Source organism: Cupressus sempervirens, chromosome 7 (genome assembly GCF_028749045.1).
Source record: "Cupressus sempervirens isolate cs-2001-9-10 chromosome 7, ASM2874904v1, whole genome shotgun sequence".
Classification (NCBI taxonomy): domain Eukaryota; kingdom Viridiplantae; phylum Streptophyta; class Pinopsida; order Cupressales; family Cupressaceae; genus Cupressus; species Cupressus sempervirens.
Window position 1 is genome coordinate 98,976,185 of NC_143124.1, and position 24,865 is coordinate 99,001,049.

A 24,865-nucleotide genomic window follows, 5' to 3' on the forward strand; every position below is an offset into this window, starting at 1 on the left:
TGGCAAGAGATTGAGGACTGGGATGATGCCCCCAGAGAGCTACCACGGATGTTCAGTTCTTGACCTCTGGCAAGCAGGACTACATCAGTTACTAAGAGATTTGTGATATCATGAGTGTGGCGGCAGTATGGTCATCCCCAGGACATTTTGCATGAGTACAATGCCTATGCCAGGTTGCAGAAGGATATTGAGGGGGGATGGCCACCACAGATGGATCCTGGGTGATCCATGATAGATATTCACAGCCTAGCTGTAGTTCAGTGAGACTACCTGCCAGAGGTAGTAGATGTCGGGATGATGCCTGCATATTAGGTATTTTTGATCAGCCATCTGTTCCCACATTTTATAGATCCATTGGGGATGGCAATGCAAGGACAAAGGTAGGTTCCCCAGTAGTAGCAGGCATAGCCACAGCCACCAAGTTAGCCATAGCATCAGTCACAAGTCTAGCACCAAGTACAGTAGATGCAAATTCGCTCATGTCAGATAGGATCAAACCCAGGTGCTGAGGGCAGTGGGATAGGTCACAGTCAATGGAAAAGATAGAGGACAGAGGAGCGAGCCCCTCAGTAGGAGGCTCCATAGTAGCAGGTGCCACCACAAAAGGAGGTGCCATCACAGCGGCAGGCACCAGAGATGTTGCATGAGGATATGCCAGATCAGCTAGCAGGTGGGGTGCAGGACATGGTACAATGGTACTAAGAGCAGATTCATGTGGCCTCTCAACAGTTGGAAGAGTTACAAATTTTAGTGGTAGTCTGAGATGCACAGTTGGTAGAGAGACAATAGGATACAGATCGATGGAGAGATCACACCGAGACTATGGAGAGGAGATTGGAGTTAGCACAGGATGAGGTCCACTTTTAGTCATCTTAGGCCACCTACTATTATGCTGCATATACGAGTGCAATACCAGATGAGACACTATAGGTTTAATGCCTTTCTCAATATGTGCAAGAGTCTAGAGGTGCACAACCTCTTGCCAGACTAGATATGCCACCACCACCTACTGCTCCTGCTCCTCCTGGCAGAGAGGGTACGAGATAGAGTTAGACGCTTTGTGCCTAATTTTGATTTTGATCTTTGGCTATGTATCAACTGGTGTGCCAGCACCACATGTATCATTTTTGATTGATTGTGCTCGAGTAGTACCCATTTTTGTACTGATCCATTCTTTTGATATATATATATATATATATATATATATACAAGATCTTGAGTTGAGTATCCCTGTGTACATGTCATTATCTATTTTTGCTTTACTTTGATGTACATGAGATGTCAATATGATGATGATGAGATGCATGTTCGAGTTTGGTTATGATGCCTATGTATTGTGATGTGGTGTGATGTGATGTGATTATGAGCATGTAGAGTAGATATCATGAGAATATGGATGCAATGCATATGGAAATGGACTAACATCTCATGTAGTGTTGTGTGTTTTTTCTTGATAGTGACAGGTATTCCATTGAGGAGCGCAAATCAATGAACCAAACACTTGTCCAACTGTGAAGAAACTTGACATGTGGAGATGCCCCCAATCCTTCATCACAAAGGGTAGGAATAGAATGACCATCGAATTGTGTGCTTATGCAAGTGAAGAATGTAATGCAAAACTAGGTGAAATGCAATCCTAGGTCCGGTTACCAAGCCTCAATATTTAATCATCATCAGATATAAAACAAAGCTCATAGGTCATACAATTCTCACTAAAATTGCAATCATGGAAATATGAATATAACATATGTTATTGGTTTGTCAGGATTAAATGTAAGCATTCAAGGCACCAAAAGCCAGAATGACCAGAAAATTTTTCCCTTTTAATATAGAAAGTTAATATAAGCATCATAGCATAAATGCTAGGATGAATTGAATGTTGCTTGCATGATAGGCACACCAAACACACAAGAGATCCCTCTTATGCTAAGTATTCAATATTCATTCTATCTGCAACAACCCTTGCATTCATAACCTGAGACAAAAGTGTGCTATGTATACTCACAATGACCCATACATTCACTTAGCAACACGAGTATCAGTATTTACTATAGCATGAAGAGTTCACTCCAACAAACAAGGAGAAGAACCAACATTATTGGTGAATTCTTATAAAAGGAGTCGAGGTACACACGGCCATCCAATACAAGATGGAAGCTCTTATATTGGACACCCCTTTTATAGGAATAGATCAACTTATTGGAACTAAATCGCAAACAGAAAGCAAAGAAAAAGATCATGGCCCCAGTCATTGCTTCTCTAGTCAAAGATGACATCATCAAGTTGCTCAAGGAGATATGATAAAGGAAAACAAAGAAAACAAAGAAAATGCTTAGCATATCCAAACAATTATATCATTTTTGAGTTAAATTTTTTGGGATTGATGTCAAGTGTTAGTGTCTAGAACATGTTTGAAAGAAATCTCTTCACTAGGGTGACGACAGTAGGTAGACATAATCAGAATGACTGGTGACTAAGGTCAAAGAGGAATCTTCATGATGAAGAACCTAAGAAGGATTGAGAAACACTAGATAGACACAGCCAGGACGACTAGTAATTGATGCAAGAGAGATCTTCCATAGAGGAATCTGGAGACATGACCCAAGCAACAATAGGCAAACACAATTGAAACAATTGGTGATTGTTGCAACAGAGATTCTATGAGGAAAATCTTGAAAAGAGTGACACTAGCAATAGTAGGCAGATGCAGTGAGGACTACTAGTGACTGTCATGAAGGAGATTCTATGAGGAGAATAAAAAAAAGTGACACTAGCGACAGTAGGCAGACGTAGTGAGGACCATTGGTGACTGTCGCGAAGGAGATTCTATGAGGAGAATCTCGAAAAGACTGACACTAGCAATAGTAGGCAGATGTAGTGAGGACCACTGGTGACTATCATGAAGGAGATTCTATGAGGAGAATCTCAAAAAGAGTGACACTAAGGGGGAGTGTCCCCGAGCTGTGACAAGACTCAATCCATGGATACATGAGCAGAAAGCAGGAAAAGCATGAAAGTGACTGTACAAAATAGCCAAAAGATGCTCTGCAAGATAAAGCATTTGGAACAAGAGGCGCCTATTTACCAAGTTTTCACCTTCTTGGCAGGATTCTCTTTTTTGGCTACCATGATGCCTGTTTCTAGGTTTTCACCAATGGCACTTTTTTTGTTTTTCAATTTTTTTATTTTTTTATTTTTGGTGTTACCAAGGTACCTATTGCTAGGTTTTCACCATGGTAACAATTTTTTCAGGACATTTAGATATGTACAAAGAGCTTACTGATATAAGATCAACTATTAAACCGCTTCAGGTGGAGAGTGTTGACAGGTTCTTTAAGCACTTATCCTTTGATTGTGGAAAGCTGATAGGCACTAGATTCATATACTGTAGTGATGATGTAGGGACCGAGCCAATTTGGTTCAAACTTTCCTTTTTGCAATCATTGTTGTTGATTCTTAGGGTTCTCTCTCAGGGTGAGATAACCTAGCTGGAAGTCACGTGGCTTGACCTTTTGATTGTAGCTTCTGGCCATTCTTTGTTGATATGCTCACAGATGATCACATGCCACTTGTCATCATTCATCCAGTAATACAAGCTCTTGAAGCCAAGCTATCCTCTAGTCATCATTAGTGATAAGGCCCTTCATAGAGATTCTCAAGGTAGGAATCTTGACCTGTACTAGAAGCATAGCATCTGCCCCATACACCAATGCAAAAGGGAATTGTGCCCGTTGGAGTTCTAATGCTTGTCCTATATGCCCACAGGGCTGGATTGATCTAGAGATGCCAGTCTCTCCTTGACTTACTGACTGTGTGATGAAGAATTTTGAGGATCGCCTTATTGGATGCCTCAGCTTGGCCATTATCCTGAGGGTAATAAATTGAAGACCAATGTTGTGTGATCTTGAATTTCTTACAAAGTTCCTTGAGGTCTTTTTTCTTGAATTGTCCTCCATTGTCACTAATGATTGAGGACAGTACACCATATCTATAGATGATATAGTTTGTGATGAAAAGCACTATAGTTTTTCCATTAGCAATTGTGAGAGTTACTGCCTCTACCCATTTCATGAAATAATCTATAGCTGTGATGATGAACTTATGTCCATTAGAGGAGATTGGGTGAATCTGCCCCACAAAGTCAAAGGCCCATTTTTGAAATGGCCATGTTGTAGTAGAGAGAATTAGCTCCCTAGCTGGAACGTGAATCAGATTCTCATGTAGCTGACACTTCTTGCAAGATCTAGCATACTTGATAGCTTCTTGCTCCATTTTAGGCTAGTAGTAACTAGCACGAAGGAGTTTGCGAGCTAGTGTCAAGCCATTAGAATGAGATCCACAAATGCCCTCATGAACATCAATTAGTGTGTGTTTGGAATCTTCAGGTTCTAAACACCTAAGGAGTGTTCTGTTGAGACCTCTCCTATATAGATCGTTAGCAATAATGACATAATATGAAACATTATGAATTAGGTAACATTTCTCATTCTAGGCTAGACCTTTCAAAATGGTTTGATTGTGAAGGTAGGAATAGATGTGATGGTAGTGAGATGATTCTTGTCCTATAATGGAATGGATCATCTTAGAATCAGGGGTGTCATAGGCTGGGTAGTGTAATGCTTCCACTAAGAACTCATGTCAGAGATCATTTTCTAGCATTTGTAGCAAGGAGGCCAGAGTGGCCATGGCACCAACTACTTTATTATCTGCTCCTGGAACTTACTGGAAGGTGATGTGTGTAAAATACTTCTTCAAGTCATCAACCATGCACTTGTAAGGAATTAGTTTCTCATCCTTTGTTTGATACACATCATTTACTTGGTTGATAAAAAGATAAGAGTCACCAAAGATTTCTAACTGATCCACTCTCCATTCAGCTACAATTTTCATGCCATTGATCAAAGCCTCATATTCAGCAATTTTATTTGTACAAGGAAACAAAATCTTGTACACTTTGGGCAATAAGTATCTCTATGGTGTAATAAAGAGTAATCCAGCACCTGATCCCTATTGCATGAAGGACCCATCAATGCGTGAGTGTCAGAATTGACTCATCTAAGAAATCAATGTTCATTGGTAGAAGACTTTGTATGGGTGCATTAGCCAGTTGATTTGCAATTGCCTATCCCTTGATAGCCTTGCGTTTAATGTATTGGATGTCAAACTCACTGAGTATCATAACACATTTAGCCAATCTTCCTATGAGAGATGCCTTACTAAGCAAGTACTTTAATGGATCTATTTTAGCCACAAGCCATGTAGTGTGAGCAAGCATGTAGTGTCTCAACTTCTAGCAAGCAAAGACAACTACCAAGCAAGCTTTCTCAATAATGTTGTAGTTCTTCTCATAAGAGACCAATGTTTGGCTCAAGTAGTAAATAGCTCTTTCTTTGTTGTCATTATCTTCCTGAGCCAATAGGATGCCCAAAGATGTTTCAGTGGCTAAAATGTATAAAAGAAAAGGCTTCCAATGAATAGGAGGCATCAGGATGGGTGGATTGACAAGATATTGTTTGATCTGTGTCAAGATTTACTCACAATCTTGGCTCCGATTGAATTTTACACCCTTATGTAAGGTCTTTGTGAAGGGTTGTGATCTATCCACCAATTGTGAAATAAACCTATGAATAGTTTGAAGCCTTCCATGTAGTCTTCTCATTTGAATGATGTTTCAAGGTGGTGGCATGTCCATTATCACTTGTACTTTCTTCGAATCTACTTCAATTCCTTTTGCAAAAACAATGTATCCCAACAACTTGCCTGATGTGACACCAAATGTGCATTTTTTAGGATTGAAACGAAGATTGAATTTTTTCATACAATCTAGGATGGGTCCCAAATATTATAGATGAGTATTAAATTCAGTACTTTTGACCAAGGTATCATCGACGTAGTCCTCCATGGTTCTATGCATCATGTCATGGAAAATTGTAGTAACAACCCTTTGATATGTAGCACCAGCATTCTTCAAACCAAATGGAATCACATTCCAACAAAAGGTTCCCCATGCACATGTGAAAGCCATTTTCTCTTGGTCTTCTGGCACAATTTTTATCTAATTGTATCCAAAAAAACCATCCATAAGTGAGTACATCTCATAGCTAGTCGTCATGTCCACAATCATATCAATATTAGGGAGCAGAAAGTCATCTTTAGGACATGCCAAATTAATATCATGGAAGTCTATACAAACCCTGATAAATTTATCGTGCTTGGAAACTAGAACAATATTGGATATCCATTTAGCATAATCAATTGCCCGAATAAAACCAGCTTTTAGAAGTTTCTCCAATTCTGCTTTGACGAGTAATGCAACGTGAGGATGCATTTTTTGAAGCTTTTGTTTGACTGGTTTGATGACTGGTGCTATGAAAAAATGATGCATGATAAGATCAGGATCCAATCTTGGCATATTAGAGTATGTCCAAGAAAAATTTATCTTCTTTTCTTTTAGAAAAGCAATGAATTGTTCCTTCTCTTCAGGTGATAGCAACTATGCCAGATGTATCAGATGAGGATGTTCTTCTGTGCCCAGATTAATTTTCTACATCAGCTCTATTAACACCAATGATCTCTCCTAGAAGTGACTAGGTAGGATATCAAATATCTCATCCATGAGCACTTCAGAGAGGTTTTCACACTTGGATACATCTTTTGTTTTTACTTTTTTGGGATCTGACACTACCACAATGTGGTTTTCACCATTAGACCTCTTGCATTTTTTCTTTTTAATTGTGTGACTTAGATATTTGATGTTAGCCTTAGTCATGTTGATACTCTACTCATTGCTGGAAGACGTTACAAGTTCAATAGTGTTTAGGTAATAGGTGAGAGCATAGTCATCTTGGAATGTGGGGACTTTGTTAGATGCATTAGGGTTCTAGTCTATAATCTCGAGATGTGTGAGTGAGAGAGTAGTTGCTGGTTCAATTGCATTCATAGTATAGTCATTAAGTGTGTGGACCAGCAATTCTAGACCTATGCTGACTTCATCCACAAGTGTGTTCAAACACCTCAAAATAAAAACATCAGTAAGTGATGACTCTAGGACACTAGTTGGATCAGACGCATGTGACCTAACCCTAGATGTTTCAACCAGTTCAATTTGGTTTTCATAGACATGGACTTGATCAATGTCTTTATCAATAGTAGCTTTTGAAAGAGAGTCAAATTCATATTTGTGAGAATTGGTGCTACATGGCAAGAGATTATAGAACTCCCCAATAGTGATAGGTACATACTCGCCTTCATCCTTTGGATTCTTACACAAATACTCAATATGACATGGCTGACTAGATTCTCCCTTTTCTAAATGATATTTGAGTTGCTCAGTATTGTCCTCAAAAGAATCACTAGTATCATCCACAATACTAACACATGGCACAAAGTCATCTGGCTCAACAAAGAATTTAGCAAGATCATAAGGGATAGGATGAGGATAAAAATCCTCATCATCAGATTCTTCCTCTTGAGTACCTGACTCAGATTGTGACTCATTTTTAGATGAACTCTCAGGTATGGGTATGAATTTGTTTGATCCCAAATGGAAAGGGACCTTCTTAAACCCTAGGCCAGTTGTATCATTGTTGCTTTGAGCTTTTGATTTGATAGGATAATTAGGCCATTGTTATTGCACCCAATAGGGTTGGTTCCCTGATAACCACAATGCTTCATAAGTCTAAGACCAAGAGCATATTTCTTAGGAGTAATTTCTCAAGCTTTTTTTGTTAGGTCCACTGGAGCCTCTTCTTTGTAAAGCCATGTAGCAATGGCTCTTTTTTTTCTTTCATCTTCTAAGGGAACTATAGCCTTGACAAAAGTGCCATTATACTTGGTCTGAGGCGTCAGCAAAAATAGCTTCTTTGCCTCTGAGGGTCTCCCATAATGTCGAGGAGACTCTGGGAGAGATGTCAATGATAGCACTAGTTCAATGTGATACTCTCCCATGCCAATTTCTTTTAGTTTGAATGATTGCTCAATTTGTTTCAGCTTATTATCATGATAATTAGTGGACTCACGGTTAGCAAGGATAAAAGTTTTAGTAGCTTTGAGCATATTGTAGGTGTAGCTAGTAGTGGCAGGGAACTTGATGCATTGGTGGTATGTGGATGGTACAGCATGCATCTCATGTATCCATGGCCATCCCAACAAAATGTTATAAGCCAAGGGAATGTCAAGCACCTGACAGGTGACATCCCTCTCTACAGGACCGGCACGAATGGGTAAAACCACAAAGCCTAGAGACTTTCATTCCACTTTGTCATACGCTTTGATAGTGATCTTTCGTCAAGGATTGGTAGAGTCCTCAGAATAATTCAATTGTCTAAGAAGAGAAGCAGAGACAATATTTAGGCCAGTGCCATTGTCAATGAGTACTTGATGAACACGTGTTTGGTGGATCATAACCTCAATGTATAGAGGTTGATTGTGTGGGTGATTCAGCGAGTTGTCATCCTCCTCGGAGAAGGTCATAAGATAAGGTGAGGTTAGGTGACCTACCATGGATTGGAATCACTCAAGATCAAGATCTTGAGGAACATTTTCCTCAACGAGAGCTTTGTCTAGAATCTACCTGTAAGCAGGCAAGACTTTAAGCAGCTCAAAGATGGAAATATGAGCATTAGTTCGTTTTAGCTGATCGAGAACACTATAACTTGTTGCGGTCAAGTTCATTGTGGGTTTTGTACCTTTATCAGATGGACCAGCAAGGGCTTTGTCTTTGTGTTGTTCAGGATTTGAAGTAGGAGGCATAGGGCCTTTGAGCACCAATTTGGTGCTAGAGCAAGTAATAGCATTAGCACACTGTTGTGAAGACGTATTATCCATTTTATCAAAAGTAGGGCCCCTCAAGACAAATGGTGTCTTGGGTTTGTCATTATCTTGCTTGCCCTTAATGGTAATAACGTAGCAATATTCATAATCCATAGGTTCAACCATGTGAATGACATTATCATCATTGGAATATGTCTAGTTGACCTTGTTGTGGGGTTGTGGTTTTGAAGTCTCTCCTTTTTCATAAGTTGGGAAAGGTTCTTTGAATGCCTTGTGATCCAAATTTTTGTTATGTCCATCTACCACAAGATCACCAGCATCAATCATGTCTTGGACTTTATGGCGCAAGTTTATACATTTTCTAGTTTTGTGTCCCTTGTTTTGGTGATACTCACAAAATGAGGTTTCATTCCACCATGGTGGACATGGTTGTGGATCATAGGGACAAGGGTTATCCATTAGTTAAATGAGCTTATGTTTTAGCAATGTTTTGTAAACCACATCCAAAGGTTCTCCCAAAGGTGTATACTCTCACTTGGGACATGTTGTCCAAGAGTTTCTTAGTTTGTTCCCAGACGTCTTATTGTCAAGAGGAGGTTTCTCAGTATTTTTGGATGCTTTGAGGCCATTTGTGAGATTAAATGCATCTTTAGCAAGTTTGGGTGTGACATTGTCAACAACTCCATCATGTACAATTTCTCGATTCTTGTTGACATGTTTGGTTTTATCCCTGTTGGAAGTGGAACCTTGTTTTATGTCTCTCTAAAGAGTGAGTTCACCTTTCTTGACCATAAATTCTTCAATACAAATAGCTTGTGTGATCATGTCTTCAAAGGTATATGGACCTTGAAGTTGGACTCTGTATCCGAAATCAGGTAGGAGGTTATCAGTGAAAATGTCAAGCTTCTTCATTTCTAGAATTTTATGAGAATACTTAGTGTATAGTTGTCTCCACCATTGGAGGAATGTGAGAAAAGGTTCTCCAATTTTTTTTTAAGGTTGCATAGATTTCAAATATTGACAGGATGTTGAATATTATGAGAATATTTTTGAACAAAGAGATTGGAAATTTCGTCAAACGTCTTGATACTAGGAGGTAAATGTGAGAACCACTCCAAATCCTGACCACCTAGGCTTCTAGGGAATAAATGCATGAGGTAGGTTTGGTCATGTATAAACTCCACAGAAAAAGCACCAAATTACTGTAGGTGATCTTGGGGATCAGTAGTACCAAAGTTCTTTTCATATTTGGGTCGCTCTACGCCTCATGGGAAAGGTGGCATGTTTATGATTTTTTCAAATGGAAATGGACAAAGAGCATCTAATGAATATGTTTTCGTGGGTTTCTCTTTCTCATGCATCATCTGAGGCAATTGGTCTTGCATAATTTTTAGTTGTTTTTGGAGTTTAGAAGTCTCAGTTTCTTCTTCAAGCATGATAATGGTTTCCACATTGAAATGAGAGGGCAGTTTAGCTCCCTCTTGGGCAAGTTTGAGAAAGTACTTTTCTTTCTCTTCATTGAGTAGGATTCCCATGACCTTTTGGAATTTTTTGTCTCTTTGACATTTTGCTGTGTTCAGGGAGTATTTCCACCTCTTCTTGTTCCTCGTCAATGTCATAGTCTTTCTCTTTCTCTTTGTCATTCCTAAGTGGTTCTTGATGTTGACTATGACTACTATGTTCAGGTTCACAATTATTCATTATAGGAACGTGTTCAATTTCAGTGTGTTGTGTTTCAAAAGGTCCTCTAAAAAAAGGATCAGACATCATGTTTGGTAATGTAGGACCTCTTCCTATCTCAGTATCCTCTTGGTCAAAGTATTCCTAACTTGTTATAGGTTTATGGAAAATGATTGTTGAGTTCAAGGTGACCTAGTAGGTGAGGGGGATTGTGAAGATGCCTCACTAGCCGAACTAGATACAGATTCCATAACAAAAGGTAAGTGACCTCTGCCATGATTACGACCCCTAGCACAACCACGTCTAAGTCTAAGAGGATAAAACACAGTGTCGCTTCTGGTCACAACATTCATAGACAAGGACAAAAAGCTAGAACCTAGACAAGGACTACACTAAGACTGAGTCTAAAAAAGACGAGATAATAGCAAGAATGTTGTATACTAAGGCACAAATGGTCTGATTTAAAGGTTAGAATAGCAAGAGATTATGACCAATGTGACACCAAGTGTAACAAGCATTAAGAAACAAAGAATAAAGGTAACTTAAGAGATGAGACCAGTCAAAGTACAAGAAACAAGTCTTTGACTAAGCAAAGTATCACTATTTCAGGATTGTTTACAGATAGAGAGCGATAAAAGGATGCAAAAAAAGATAGTGTGCAAACTGCATATAGCTAAAATAGACCCAAATTGGTAATGCTGACACAAATTCTTGCGCGAGAAACTTTTACAGGCCATACGAAGAAGTTTTACAGGCCACACAAAATTTTTTTTTGGATCGCACGAAGGTCAGTGACAGTAGTTTAATTTCACATGAAGAAGTTCAAAGGATCATGTGAAGACTCATGACAAAGGTTTTATTTCGCTTGAGGAAAGAACTATTTCACGTGAGACCTAAATGATTTCATGCGAGAAGGCAGACCAGTTTTACAATAGTGACTGATTTTGACAAGGTTTCTAGACTGTTCAAATAGATTGGGTAGATTTATCAGGCAGATTTGATTGGACGGACAAAAAGATTTTCCTAGTAAGATGTTTGGACAATGTTTCAAGTTTGCAATTTCAAGAAATGTGTTCAAAGAAGATAGTGGGAAGGAAGTAGTAGTCGAAAACAGTCATGTCGAGGACAAGGCAACTCGACAGAATAGGGGAGTCTTGACTTTTGTTTGTTGTAAAAGGGTTTGGACTTTGTTGATGACTCAATAACAAACATGCTTTATCCCTGCAAAGAAAAATTGGTAGAGAAGGCAAGACCTTTATCCCACATCTTATGCACATGTGTGTACCTCACACAGCCATTTCACCCCCTAGAGGGCACTCAAGTTTTTGGTATATTCAAAGGACTCAATAGTAAACATTGAATGAGCACCCTTGTGGCAAGGAATGAGCATGTATACCACCTTCAAACATCTAGTAGCATGCCTATAGTGAGTTCTACAAGAGAGATTTTTCCCCCTCCTTGCACAAAGATTATGCTTCCTTTTGGAGGTGAACCGGGTGGCTTCTAACTAAGAGGTTTCTACTTGGCTTCTGTTCGAATTAATCCTCAGTGGCTCCACAAGTGGAGTTGAGGCCAGTAGCCCACACCAGGATCTGAAAGTGTACACTACTTGCTTAACAAGCTAGGGGTCAGTTTCGACCAGTGCACAGACAGAGCCTCCCCTTGATATGTGATATCAAGAATCAAGGGGAAGATATTAATCTAGCTTTGGAGTCTTTCACTCTACAAAGCATCTTGATTATAGTGAGTTGGAATCTCTGGTGAAAGGAGTGTGCTCACTTGGGTCATTCTTGGAGGTTGGATCACTCTAGCAGGCCCTCAAAAGGATTGACATGGACTGGTGGTTTAGATCTAAGGGTTCGAGTTTCTAATTTCCCTCAAGGGGAAAGAGCATAATTCTCTACCTTATTTCCTCGCCCAAACACGCAAGACAAGTTAATTACCGACTTGGCTTAATCAATCCAAACTCATTCTTCCTTAAAGATTTTGATTCCCTAAAAGGAAATCATTTTCTTATCATAGACGAGAATAAGTGTTGGAGAACCACCAAGCTACTTGCCTCCCTCGAAATGTCATCTTTTGGAAGCATCTAGGTTTCTGATTCACCCTCGGTCATGACCTCTGAGAAGTGAAGAGAATATTCCCCTATTCTTCTGTCTTGCATCCTAAGAAGTTCACAAGCCCTAGTTAATCTAATTTTGAAAGCGAGAAAAGGAAGACACACATTGTTTTGTGGGTTTAAAAATATTGATCTTTGACAAGCGTATCTTTGATAATGTCCTACAAGCAAACCGTTAGTCTATTTTTGAGTGGGTTTTAAAAGGAATCTTCAACAATATGTCTTGCAAACAATGGTTAAGCTGTAAGAAACCCAGAGAAATAGATCAAGACAAGCATGTTAGTGAAATCAAATAAGCTGAAGATCAAAAAATGCTCAAAAATAAAGCTGCTATTACAAGATCTCGTGCGAGATCTCTAACAGAGCCGCGTAAAATTGTTTTAAGCTCACGCAAAATTTTGTTACAGCCCGCATGAAGAAAGTAGGTGTCGCACGAAGTTTTGCATGCTCAGGTACTTTCTCACGTGACACGTAGAGAATATTTGCACGAAGATTTAGAATCCTCGTGCAAAAATGAATAATTTTGCGCGAAGATTCTTGATTCTGTACGGAATCATACAGACAGAGAACTTAAAATTTGATTTAAAAACTATAGAGAAGCCCTGAGAAATTGATTTTCTCGGGCCCAATGGTGGGTGCCAGAAATGTATATGTGAAAATGCGGGCTATGCTAACACACACACTTCAACATTGTCCTTATTTGCAGATTCATTTGGAAATGAACATTGGATTGTTCATCCAAAAATCAGTTGGCAAAGCGACCTGTTGCCTTCTATCTAAAGGGAATTTCTTGTTAGATATCCTTAGATTTGAGGTGTTAAGCAACCAGACCCTCTAAGAACGAAGGATTTAAAAGAAAATTTGACTAATCTATATCATATGCAAGTAATCTAGATGAAGTGCAAGCAATTAATCTAGGAACTAGAAGGCATTAATCTAAATGTATTCATTGTTATTTTAAATGAGAATTTAAATGCAATAACAATATGAAAGCTAGAAAGTTGGTACTCAATTCGATAGAAATTCAATACTATTCAAATTCCAACCTTTGTAATGAGGAAATGAGGGTCTCTTAAATAGACTTTCCTAGAATCCATCAATGGTCGAGATCGATTTCAATCAACGGTTGGGATTGAAAATGAAGTTCAGTCATAAAGGAAGATTCTCAAATTAAAGGGAGTTAACTAGCTTAGATTTGAGTGTAAGAGTCAGTCAACTCAGATAGACTTTAGTGTAAAAGCAAGTGATCTCGGTCACTTCTAATTTGATCAGCAGTGAATTGGGAATTTTCTTTTTTTGAACTGAAGAGAGATTTTGGAGAGATATTTAATTTAATAAAATGAGATATGCTCTCATAATTACCCTTTTCATTTAATTAAATAATTCTATTTAATTAATTAGAGGCACTTTTCTTATTTAATTAAATAACTTCATTTAATTAATTAGGAATGACTTCCCATTTAATTAAATAACTTTGTTTAATTAATTAGAAGTAATTCTCCATTTAATTAAATAATTTTGTTTAATTAATTAAAATAGGCATATTTATTAAATTAAATAAATTTAATTCCATAGTACATTAGCCTTAGGATATAATTTAATTTAATTTAAAGTATAAATACTTAATAATTAAATTAAATATTAATCAATAGGTTTAATGTGACTAATATGAGTAAATACTATAGCAATTAAATAATAAGCATGATGAATGTAGATTAGGGTTTTTTGCATCTAACAATTAAGTCAAGTAGCGAGTAGCAGAATAAGAATTTGCCTAGTGACATAGGACTTAAGATTGATAAGAAATAGACCAGAATTGGTATCATGGCAATGAGCCAATTTTGGGGTATTACATATGCGTTATCTATAACATAGTCTAATTTTAAATGAAAACTAGTTTATTTCCATATAGTTTTGTGGTGGGAACTAAACCCCTAATTTTCAGTGTTTTTTAGAAATTAAAAAATTTTCTATAAAAAATAGAAAAATATATGAATTTGTATTCCAAATAATTTTTAAAAATTATTATCCTAAACTTCATCCAATTCTACACATTTCATTAGTTTAGTTCATTGTCAAATTCTAAATAATAATACCAATTTTATGTCATTCAAGGTAAATAGTTATACTTTTGTTAGCCTTTTCCTTTACAAAAGGGTGACATAGGTTTCTACTTTTACCCAGTGATCTTAGGCAATACTAACACAACTCCAATACTTGGCTATAACTAAAATTCCATTAATTCTTAGCATCAACTACAAAGCTTTCCATGCTCGACAACATCATAGAAAATAACAAACTATAGATTTTGTCTAGGTTCTAATCACTTAATTGTATCTTAATTCATGCATATATAATGTTTTCAAATCTTAGATTCTTGGAACTGATGCATTATATAACTTTAGAAATATTAGTCCCATACATACCTCTTGATTTCCTAGTAGGGGTGATGTGGTCACCTAATCCATTGGATGAAGTAATCTGATCTACTCTTGATGTACTAAAATCTTCCTTCTTCTTCCATGTCTTGTTCATCTCCACCTTTACCTTTTCAATATCAACCATCTCTTTGCCCTTGTTGAATTAATTATTCTGTAACACCCTGCCAAGGGATCCAAAAGAATTAACCTAAAGTTTCACTAAGTTTGGTAACATTTTTTTTTTTTCAAACATGAAAGTTAAACCATTCACAACATACACATAGTAGTGGAAGAAATAACAACATTCAATTGAAAGTAAACATAAGCATACATGACAGGTTACATTCCTTAAGGATCCCTTAATGTTGAATCACAATTAAATCAACTAATATTGATTCCATCTAATACCACATCCACATGAAATAATAATGAAAAGTCTAATGTTCTTAAAACAATATAATTTGTTTCCAAATGCTAAAACATCCACTCTACATGCCACAGGGTATGAAAGACATGAAAGAATATACATGTGTGATATTAAAGTACATCATCCTATTCTAATCCATGATGCAAGTGCAATAAAGTAAATGAAACCACATTTCATACATGATATATCATCATAGAAAATATAAGCATCCATCTTAAAGTATAACCATACATCATAAACACAACTAACTAAGTGCACAGCTCCTCCCAACCGTAAATAGCATCATTAGACCATCGTGGGCACTAGCCATCCCTCTATGCACAACATCCCAAATAATCGAAGAGATCATCGATATTATCATAGTAGGAATGTCACTCCTCAACATACTACATCATATGTAGAAAGAAATCTATCATACTACAACATATGCATAAGAAATCTAATCATGCAAAATAAAACATAAGATAAGTAAATAACAACATCTATCATATGCTAATCATCAATATAAGGATATGTGTCCATCATCATAATCCAAGAACATAATGAAAATAGATGTAATCAAGGAATGCTTTAGCCTTGGAGTCTCAAACAAATTTCAAATGGTAAGAGTGAATAAGCACTACCACCCAACTGCATGGAACCTAAATGGCCCACTCCCACCATGTTGAGGAGATAATCTCAAGTCCCAAATAGGCTATCAAAACACATAGCACAAATACTCTCTAAGTCTAGGAATCCCAAAAGTATGCTAACTCAAAGGTTCCAACATAAATCGACATCTAATCCCAAAGGCACAACAAAGACATGTAGGAAATCTACTATGTATGCAGGAAAGTGTCATCATGCAGATCACACTAGAGTTACCCTGGTAGTCTCTCTATAAACCTCGGCCCCCTAGTGATCTCTATGTAGCCACTAGTATCCTCTCATATTGACAAGGCATACTACAGAATGCAAGGTCTCAACCAAGCATTCTCTCTTCTCCCAACCTAGTATGTACTAGCACTCAAGGCATGGGTGAGAACAAGCAATTATCTTATTAGGTTCATTTAAGTTAGTATTAGGTGTAATGTTTTCACTTATTAAACAACTTACAATGAGTTACCCTGGAAGCTAGTTAGGGCCCTAGCCCCCATTGTAAGTCACTTCTTGACACTACAATTAGATAACCTACCCTAGGCTCATGGAATCATAAATCACAAAATCACCACAGTCCTATACAAGCAACTACAAAAATACCAAAAGATAATCCACAATAAGAGCATCAAATCTCCATAAGCAACTAAAAAGAATCCATTGATAATCATGACCACAACAGCTCTCTATTGGAAACTAAAGGTATCAATGATAATCACAATATCCATTGGTTCTCAAAAAGAAACCAAAAAGACATATCAAGCAAATAACATTAATCGAAGACTCCAAAATGGTCGAGTCAAAACATGACATCATCAAGATTAGATAAACACTTCAGTCCTATCAAGGTGACTGGAAAGTAATCGAAATACAATTTATTGATAACTCATAAATGGTTACATGTAACACAGCTTACACAAGAAGACTGGAAGCAATATCAATCAGTAACACACACACCACAAAGCATGCCATCTCATAACCATGGTTGGGTTTTAAGAGATCAAGATCAAAAGACATCATCATGACATCATCATGACATCACAAGTCATAACTCCAAGCCTCTGGTAGACATCCTATAATTGGTCAACAATCTAGTCAAGATCAAAATTAAGTTAATTAGACTAAATTCTAATTAAGTTAATTTATTAATTTTTAAATATAAAGCTATATTATTTATTTAAAATTTAATTAACTTGAGTATTAAAATTTCATTAATATATATATAAATTAATATATAAAAATTATTAATATTTAATATCATTATTAACATATAAAATCGAATTACAAAATTCGATTCATAATACATATAACATAACATAAAAAAATTATTTAAAAAAAACTCAACTAAATACATATCACCTATTGCCGTGGGTATGCAGTACCCTGCTGTCGCAGGACCTGTGGCAACAACAGGTACAGAGTACCCTTGTTGTTATAGTACTTGCAATGACAGGTACTCTAGGACCTGCAAAATGTGTGGGGCATAAGTTTCATCCCTCCCACTGTGATTTAATAATAATTTTTAAAAAAAAAAATTAAACGTTTTTAATAAACGTTTTCCATATCGTGCTCTAAATTAAAGTTTTAAAATGCAGCATTTTAATATATGTAATTTTAACATTTCCAAATTTGTTTTAAAGAACTTATGCACACACACACACACACACACACACACACACACACACACACACACACACACACACACACACATGTCAGGATTAAATCAAATGTCTGAGTAAAATATATCCCTATTTAGATTCACATATTTAATCCTTCTAATAGGTTTTCCTATAAACATTTTAAATCATAGTCCCATGGATTCCTCAGATCTATGCACGTGGGAGTTTCTCATATAGAAAATTAAATATTCATAACAATACTAAATATAGCTAAAACATTCAAGCATGGAATCCTCAGAAAGAATTCAGAAGACACAAAGAAGATAGGAAGTGCAAGAAGTGGAAATAAAATTAGGCAGAATCACAAGTGTTGCAGATCCACCACAACACACTACCCAAGCTTCTAGGAGTGCATGAATATAAGGACCTCTCAGGAAGCACCTAGAATATCTCTAGAATCAACCAAAATATAAGATAAGCATTGAAAACTAAGCACAAGCCTATTCCAACATTCTAGATGAGTCACAAGGTTGTAGACACCATGTGCTTACTTTGTGCGATAACTCCTGCATTGTAGACATATGTGCATTCAAGAGGTGCACTTACTCCTAGGTAGACTTATGACTTTTATTAAAATTCTTTTATTATTTTTATTATTATTATTTATTTTTATTATTATTAATTTAATTTTCTTTTATTTAATTCTTTTACTTAGTTAATTTCTCATTTAATTAGTTAAAATAAAAATATCAAAATATCAAAATATTATATTAATTTTTCCAAAATAATTAAATTATTAATTAAATCTTTTAATTTTAGACTTAATTAATAAAAAAAATTACCAAAGACCTCCAAAATAAAATATGAAAACCCATCATAGAACAATCCATACAAAATCAGTCTAAGGGGTTAAAATTGCGAATTACATCATCCGACGCATTCGAAATGTAAAACATCACAGATACTTGTCCTACCTTTCGAGGAAAAATGGTTTAAGAGTTTAGGATTTGGACTTGAGAATTTATCTCCCCTCTCTTACCATTGAGATGGTGCGATAGGGTACGCTCATCCTAGCAATTCAGGGAAGTTGATACTCGGTACCTACAACCTACATAAAATCCATGCATGTACATACAATATATATACATATATATATATATATATATATATATATATATATATATATATATATGCTAAGCTAAACAATCAATGGCAGGAAGTGGTGCATTGTATAGATGCCGATTAGCAGGTAACTATGACTCCCTTCCTTAACCACATCATAAATTCTATACATAAGAAGACAAACATGCACACCATACACATGCAAGTATGGGATAAGTATCTATAAGAAAACACATGTGATAATAAACCATTCAGTTAAACATCATCAATAACTGAGAATAATGTAATAATCATCATGCATACATGAAATGTAGAGTCTAAGTAGTCTCATCATATGTCAACTAAATCCATATCATAATATCTGATAGTCTCAAATCAATGCTACTAATCATCAACATAAAACTGGCCTAACAGAGTTTGGCAATGATAGCAACAATGTGTCTAGAAAAATGTAAATGAGGGCATGCACTACATCCACCCCCTAGGATTAGACTTACTCCTGGATGCCTACAAACAAGTAGGGATATAAATCACATAATCTAGCTGCATGCTCCCATGTAGCTAAAGAGTCATCAATAGGGTCCCATTGGACCCTTACCTGCTCTATGGTTCGACCCTTGAGGGTTAACTCTCGCCACTCTAGAATACAAATTGGCTCCAAAGCTAGCTGCTCGTCCTCTACCTACAATGCATTCCAATCAAGAACATGTGCAACATCAAGGATATACTGCCTAAGTACTAAAACATGGAAAACATCATGAATGCAAGCTAGGTTGGGCGATAAAGCAAGGCGATAAGCAACTCAGCCAATCCTCTCAAGAATCTCGAATGGCCCCACAAAGCAAGGTGCTAACTTTGAACCCTTTTTGTATCATATTGGACACTTCTACACATGCACTCTCAATAATATCTTATCTCCCATAGAAAATTGCTTTTCTATCCTATGTGCATCAGCATACTTTTCTCGCCTATCCTGTGCCATAATCAAGTGCTCACGAATATGCACTACCTGTTGCTCCATATCATGAAGCATCTTAGGACCCAATAGGATGTGATCCTCAAGATTGTCCCAACTCAAAGGTGTATGACAAGGATTTCCATATAAATCCTAGAATGGTGCCATACCAATAGAACTATGATACTCGTTGTTGTAAGAAAACTACACTAGGTAGAGTTAGTCCTCCCAATGTGTCTGCCTATCCATCACATACATCCTTAACATATCTTCTAGAACTTGATTCACTCTCTCTATCTAACCATCTATCTCTAGGTGATATGTCGAACTAAAATTCAACTATGCTCCAAGCTCATAGTGTAGTAATGTCCAGAATGCAAATGTGAATATAGGATCCCTATCTGAAATGATCTTTCAGGGATTACCATGTAATCTCACAATATCATGAATGAAGACATTAGCTATAGAAGCTTCCATGTAGGAAGATGTGATTGGTAAAAAATGTGCCACCTTATTCAAACAATCAACAATGACCACGATAGCATCATGATGACAAGCAGTCATAGGTAATCCTACTATGAAGTTCATAGAGATGATATCCCACTTCCATGAAGGAATGAGATTTGGTTCCAAGAGTCTTGAAAAATGTTGGTGTTCTATCTTGACTCTCTAACACTCAAGACACCTAGCCACATAATTAGCAATGTCACACTTCATCCTAGACCAATAGAATAAATGTTGCAAATTAGCATGCATCTTCTTGACACCTGGATGTGTCGAGTAAGGTGCACGATGGGCCTCTGCTAGAATCAAGGTGCAAAGCTCATCTAGTAGTGACACATAAATCCTTCTTGATTGTATCAAAAGACCATATGACTCTAGGACATAGCCTAAAAACTTACCCTCCAAAGGTCTTCCTAAATCTATTTCTCTGCACACTTCCTAGTACCAAGAATCTATAGGAAGTGCCTGAAGAATCTGACTCCTCAAATCAACACTAAGAGTCATATATGATATCACATGTCTCCTATCACTCAAAGCATCTACCACCACATTCTCCTTCCCTTGAATTTATTTTAGCTCGAATTCATACTCGCATAGAAATTCCATCCATCGCCTTTGGCGAGCATTCAAACTAGGTTGAGTAAAAATGTACTAAAGACTGTGATGATCGCTATGTAATTTGAATCTATGCCCCAACAAGAAATAACATGAACTACTATTTCTAACTCAAGATCATGTGTAGGATAATTTAGCTCATGATCCTAGAGCTTGCATGATTCATAAGCAATCACCTGTCCATTATGCATCAAAACTGCCCCAATCCCTTCAAGAGAAGCATCTGTACATACCATGAAATCACCTTCTGGATCAGGTACTACTAAGATCGGTGCACTAGTCAAAACCTCCTTGAGCTTCCAAAATGCTTCCACACATTTCTCTTTCCATATGAACTTCTTTCCTTTCCTCTAAAGGGAAGTGATAGGATGTGCTATTCTGGAGAAGTTTCAGACAAATCTGTGATAATAACCAGCTAAACCCATGAAACTACGAATCTCTAACACATTAGTAGGTGTAGGCCAATCTACTATTTATTGGATCTTTGTAGGGTCTATAGAAATACCATCACCAAATATGATGTGCCATAAATAATGAATCTTTGATTTGAAGAATTCACACTTAGTCACATTGGCATAAAGTTGATTATCTCTTGAACACTATAAAACCAATCGCAGGTGTTCCTCATGCTCCTCCCAAGATGTAGAGTATATCAAAATTTCATCAAGAAACACAAGTAAAAACCTGTCAAGATAAGATCACAACACTCCATTCATCAAGCTCATGAAAACTGATGGAGTGTTACTCAACCCAAAAGGTAACACTGTGAACTCATAGTGCCCATAGCGAGTTCAGAAGGTGGTCTTGTGAATGTCAACTTCCTATATGCAATGTTGATGGTATCCTAACTTAAGGTCAATCTTGGAGAATATTGTAGCTCTCTTGATCTAATCAAATAAGTCACCAATCCTTGGTAGAGAATACCTATTCTTTATTGTCACCTTATTCAGCTATCTATAATCAATACAAAGGCACACAGAACCATCTTTCTTTTTCACAAAGAGCACTGGAGGTCCCCATGGTGACACACTGGGTCAAATGCTCCCTTTGGCCAAAAGTTCCTCTAGCTAAAGATGCAACTCACCCAATTCCTATGTAGCCATATGATAAGGGGCTTTAGAGATAGGCTCCACTCTTGGAATAAGATCAATGCTAAAATTGATGTCCCTTTTCGGGGGCATGCCTGGAATCTCACTCGAAAAAACATCTACATACTTCTATAGAATCCGGTGATCTAAAGTCTTTTCCATAGGATCTTCCTTATCAACCTCATTTACCATAACCACAAATATCTGACATCCCTTATGAAAACTCTAATTCAATTTCATAGCAAAAATCTTTCGTAAAGATATAGGCCTTGCTATCCCAACAATCTTTACATCATTCCCTTGGTCATCCTAACACATAATAATCTTCTTCTTGTAGTCTATATTGGCTCTATGAGAGCCAAGCCAGTCCATTCCTAAAATCACATCATAGGAACCAAGAGGTATAACCTAAAGGTCAGTTGCAATTTCAAATCCTCCTATGCTAAGCCCAGATTTATGAACTATAGATTCTATGGAGACCTTAATGCCTGAGGCTAGTTCCACTTGCCAACCATGATCTTGCTTCACTGCTTCCATCTTAGACTTAGCAACTAGAGATGGAGAAATAAAAGAATCTATAGCACCTAAATCAAAAAAAACTGAAAGAGGTGTACCTCGAATAGCTCCTATGCTTTCAACCATTGTCCCCTAATGGTCTGCCTGATGGTGATCTACCGCTGTAAACACTCTATGGGCTCTACCTGCATCTCCAACTGTAGGTTCCAATGCTGTTGGCCTAGGGCCTAAATACTAAGGTGCTCATTGTAGACAGTGAGCTAAAAAATGTCCAAGCTAACCACATGTAAAATATCCTATACTTTTGCCAGATCCTCTCCCTACAGGTGGTGCATTTGATTTTTGACGGCTATCCCTACTAACAAAAGACTGACTACTCTAAGCTAGCTAATTGTGCTAATTTCATTTATTATGTTGAGTGTTGCAGTTGTTCTTGGAGTTAGAACCTCTGCCACCACCTTGAGCCTGAGGGTGTGATCCCTTCTGCTATTTTGTCTTTTGAGACTGCTACTAAAACTATTTCCCCTTAGAAAAAGAAGGCTTCCTATTTCCACTTGAGTTATGGTTTCCCTTAGATACTGATGTTGTAGGTTCTCCCACAAAACCTCCCTGACCAAGGTTGACACTTTTTTCTACAAGAATGGCTCATTGTATCGCATCCTTAAGGGTCTTAGGCTCCAATACCTTGACACCCCCAATTATATGATTGTTCAAACCTCTAATAAAGTGTTGTGTCAACTGAGCTGAGTTGTCACTGCATCCTAAAAAGGACATGAGCTCGTAGAATTTTCACTCATACTCTGTCACAGTCATAGAATACTACCTAAGGTTATGGAGCTCATCTACTCTTTGTTGCTTCCATTCCTATGGTAGGAATCACTTGTGGAAACTCTGTAAGAATAGCTCCCAAGTGACATTGTTCATATCTATGCAAATCTTTTTTTCCTCAATTGTCCACCAAGTGGCCCCAAAATTCTCTATGTTGGTAATGGCAAATCTTGCTTTAAAATTATTGTCAAAGTCCTGCATGGCAAAAATCCCATCAAGGGTAATAAGCCACTATTCGACCACATATCCAGAACCCTACTTGTTAAAGGGCTTGACCTTGGATCTTGAAAGGTCCTTCATCTAAGTAGATACAATGGATCTCTATCAATCCCTCTGAGGGATCCTAGAGCTGGATCTATGCTCATGTTCTGATTGATGTGCTCTCTGTTGATCATGAATAGGAGGTAGGCAATAACGAATGGTCTGCATCATCTGTCTTGAGTTAACCTCCTTAGACTCAGCTTGGTCCCCTCTAAGGATCTCTTCCTACTTCTTACTAACATGCTCTCCCCCACTCTCATCTTGAGCAAGCCCTATGCGGATAGACTCATGGACACTAATAGCTCTGCCACATCCACAGCCTCTAATAGAAGACCTTGTCCCAGATACCATCCTGGAACAATATCCAAGATACAAAACACTATTAAAACCATAATGCATGCTATTTTATAGCATAAAAGGCACATGTTTAACAAAAAGACTAAGTTCAATTTCAGTTTTGCCTATGTTTAAGTAGAATTTTCAGTTTTGAAAGCTAAGTGTTGTAGTGTGAAACATATGCAAGTACAATTTTTAGATTATGTTTTAGTTCACCTAGTTTCAAGTTTTAGTTTGAAAGAGATACACATGATAGTTCAAAGTCCTTGTTTTGTTCCAAAATACCCAAAGCTCCCAATGTAGAAACTCATCCTCTGATACCAAATGTAACGCCTTGCCAAGGGATCCAAAAGAATTAACCTAAAGTTTCAATAAGTCTGGTAGCATTTTTATTTTTTTTAAACATGAAAGTTAAACCATTCACAACATACACATAGTAGCGGAAGCAATAACAACATTCAACTAAAAATAAACATAAACATTCATGATAGGTTACATTCCTTAAGGATCCCTTAATGTTGGGTCACAATTAAATCAACTAATATTGATTCCATCTAATATGACATCCACATGAAATAATAATGAAAAGTCTAATGTTCTTAAAACAATATACTTTGTTTCCAAATGTCCTTTAATAAATTACATTTTTGAATACTCAAACATCCACTATACATGCCACAGGGTATGAAAGACATGAAAGAATATACATGTGTGAAAATAAAGTACATCATCCTATTCTAATCCATGATGCAAGTGCAATAAAATAAATGAAACCACATTTCATACATGATATATCATCATAGAAAATATAAACATCCATCATAAAGTATAACCATACATCATAAACACAACTAACTAAGTGCAGGGTTGCTCCCAACCATAAATAGCATCATTAGACCATCATGGGCCCTAGCCATCCCTCTATACAAAACATTCCAAATCACCAAAGAGATCATCAGTATTATGA

The 24,865-nt window shown here is 37.0% G+C and overlaps 1 pseudogene; it reads right to left on the reverse strand.

Moving 5' to 3' along the window:
• Positions 1-343: 343 nt before the first annotated feature.
• LOC149545679 (GDSL esterase/lipase At1g06990-like) overlaps positions 344-24,865 on the reverse strand; it is a 120,999-nt pseudogene continuing 96,477 nt past the window's right edge.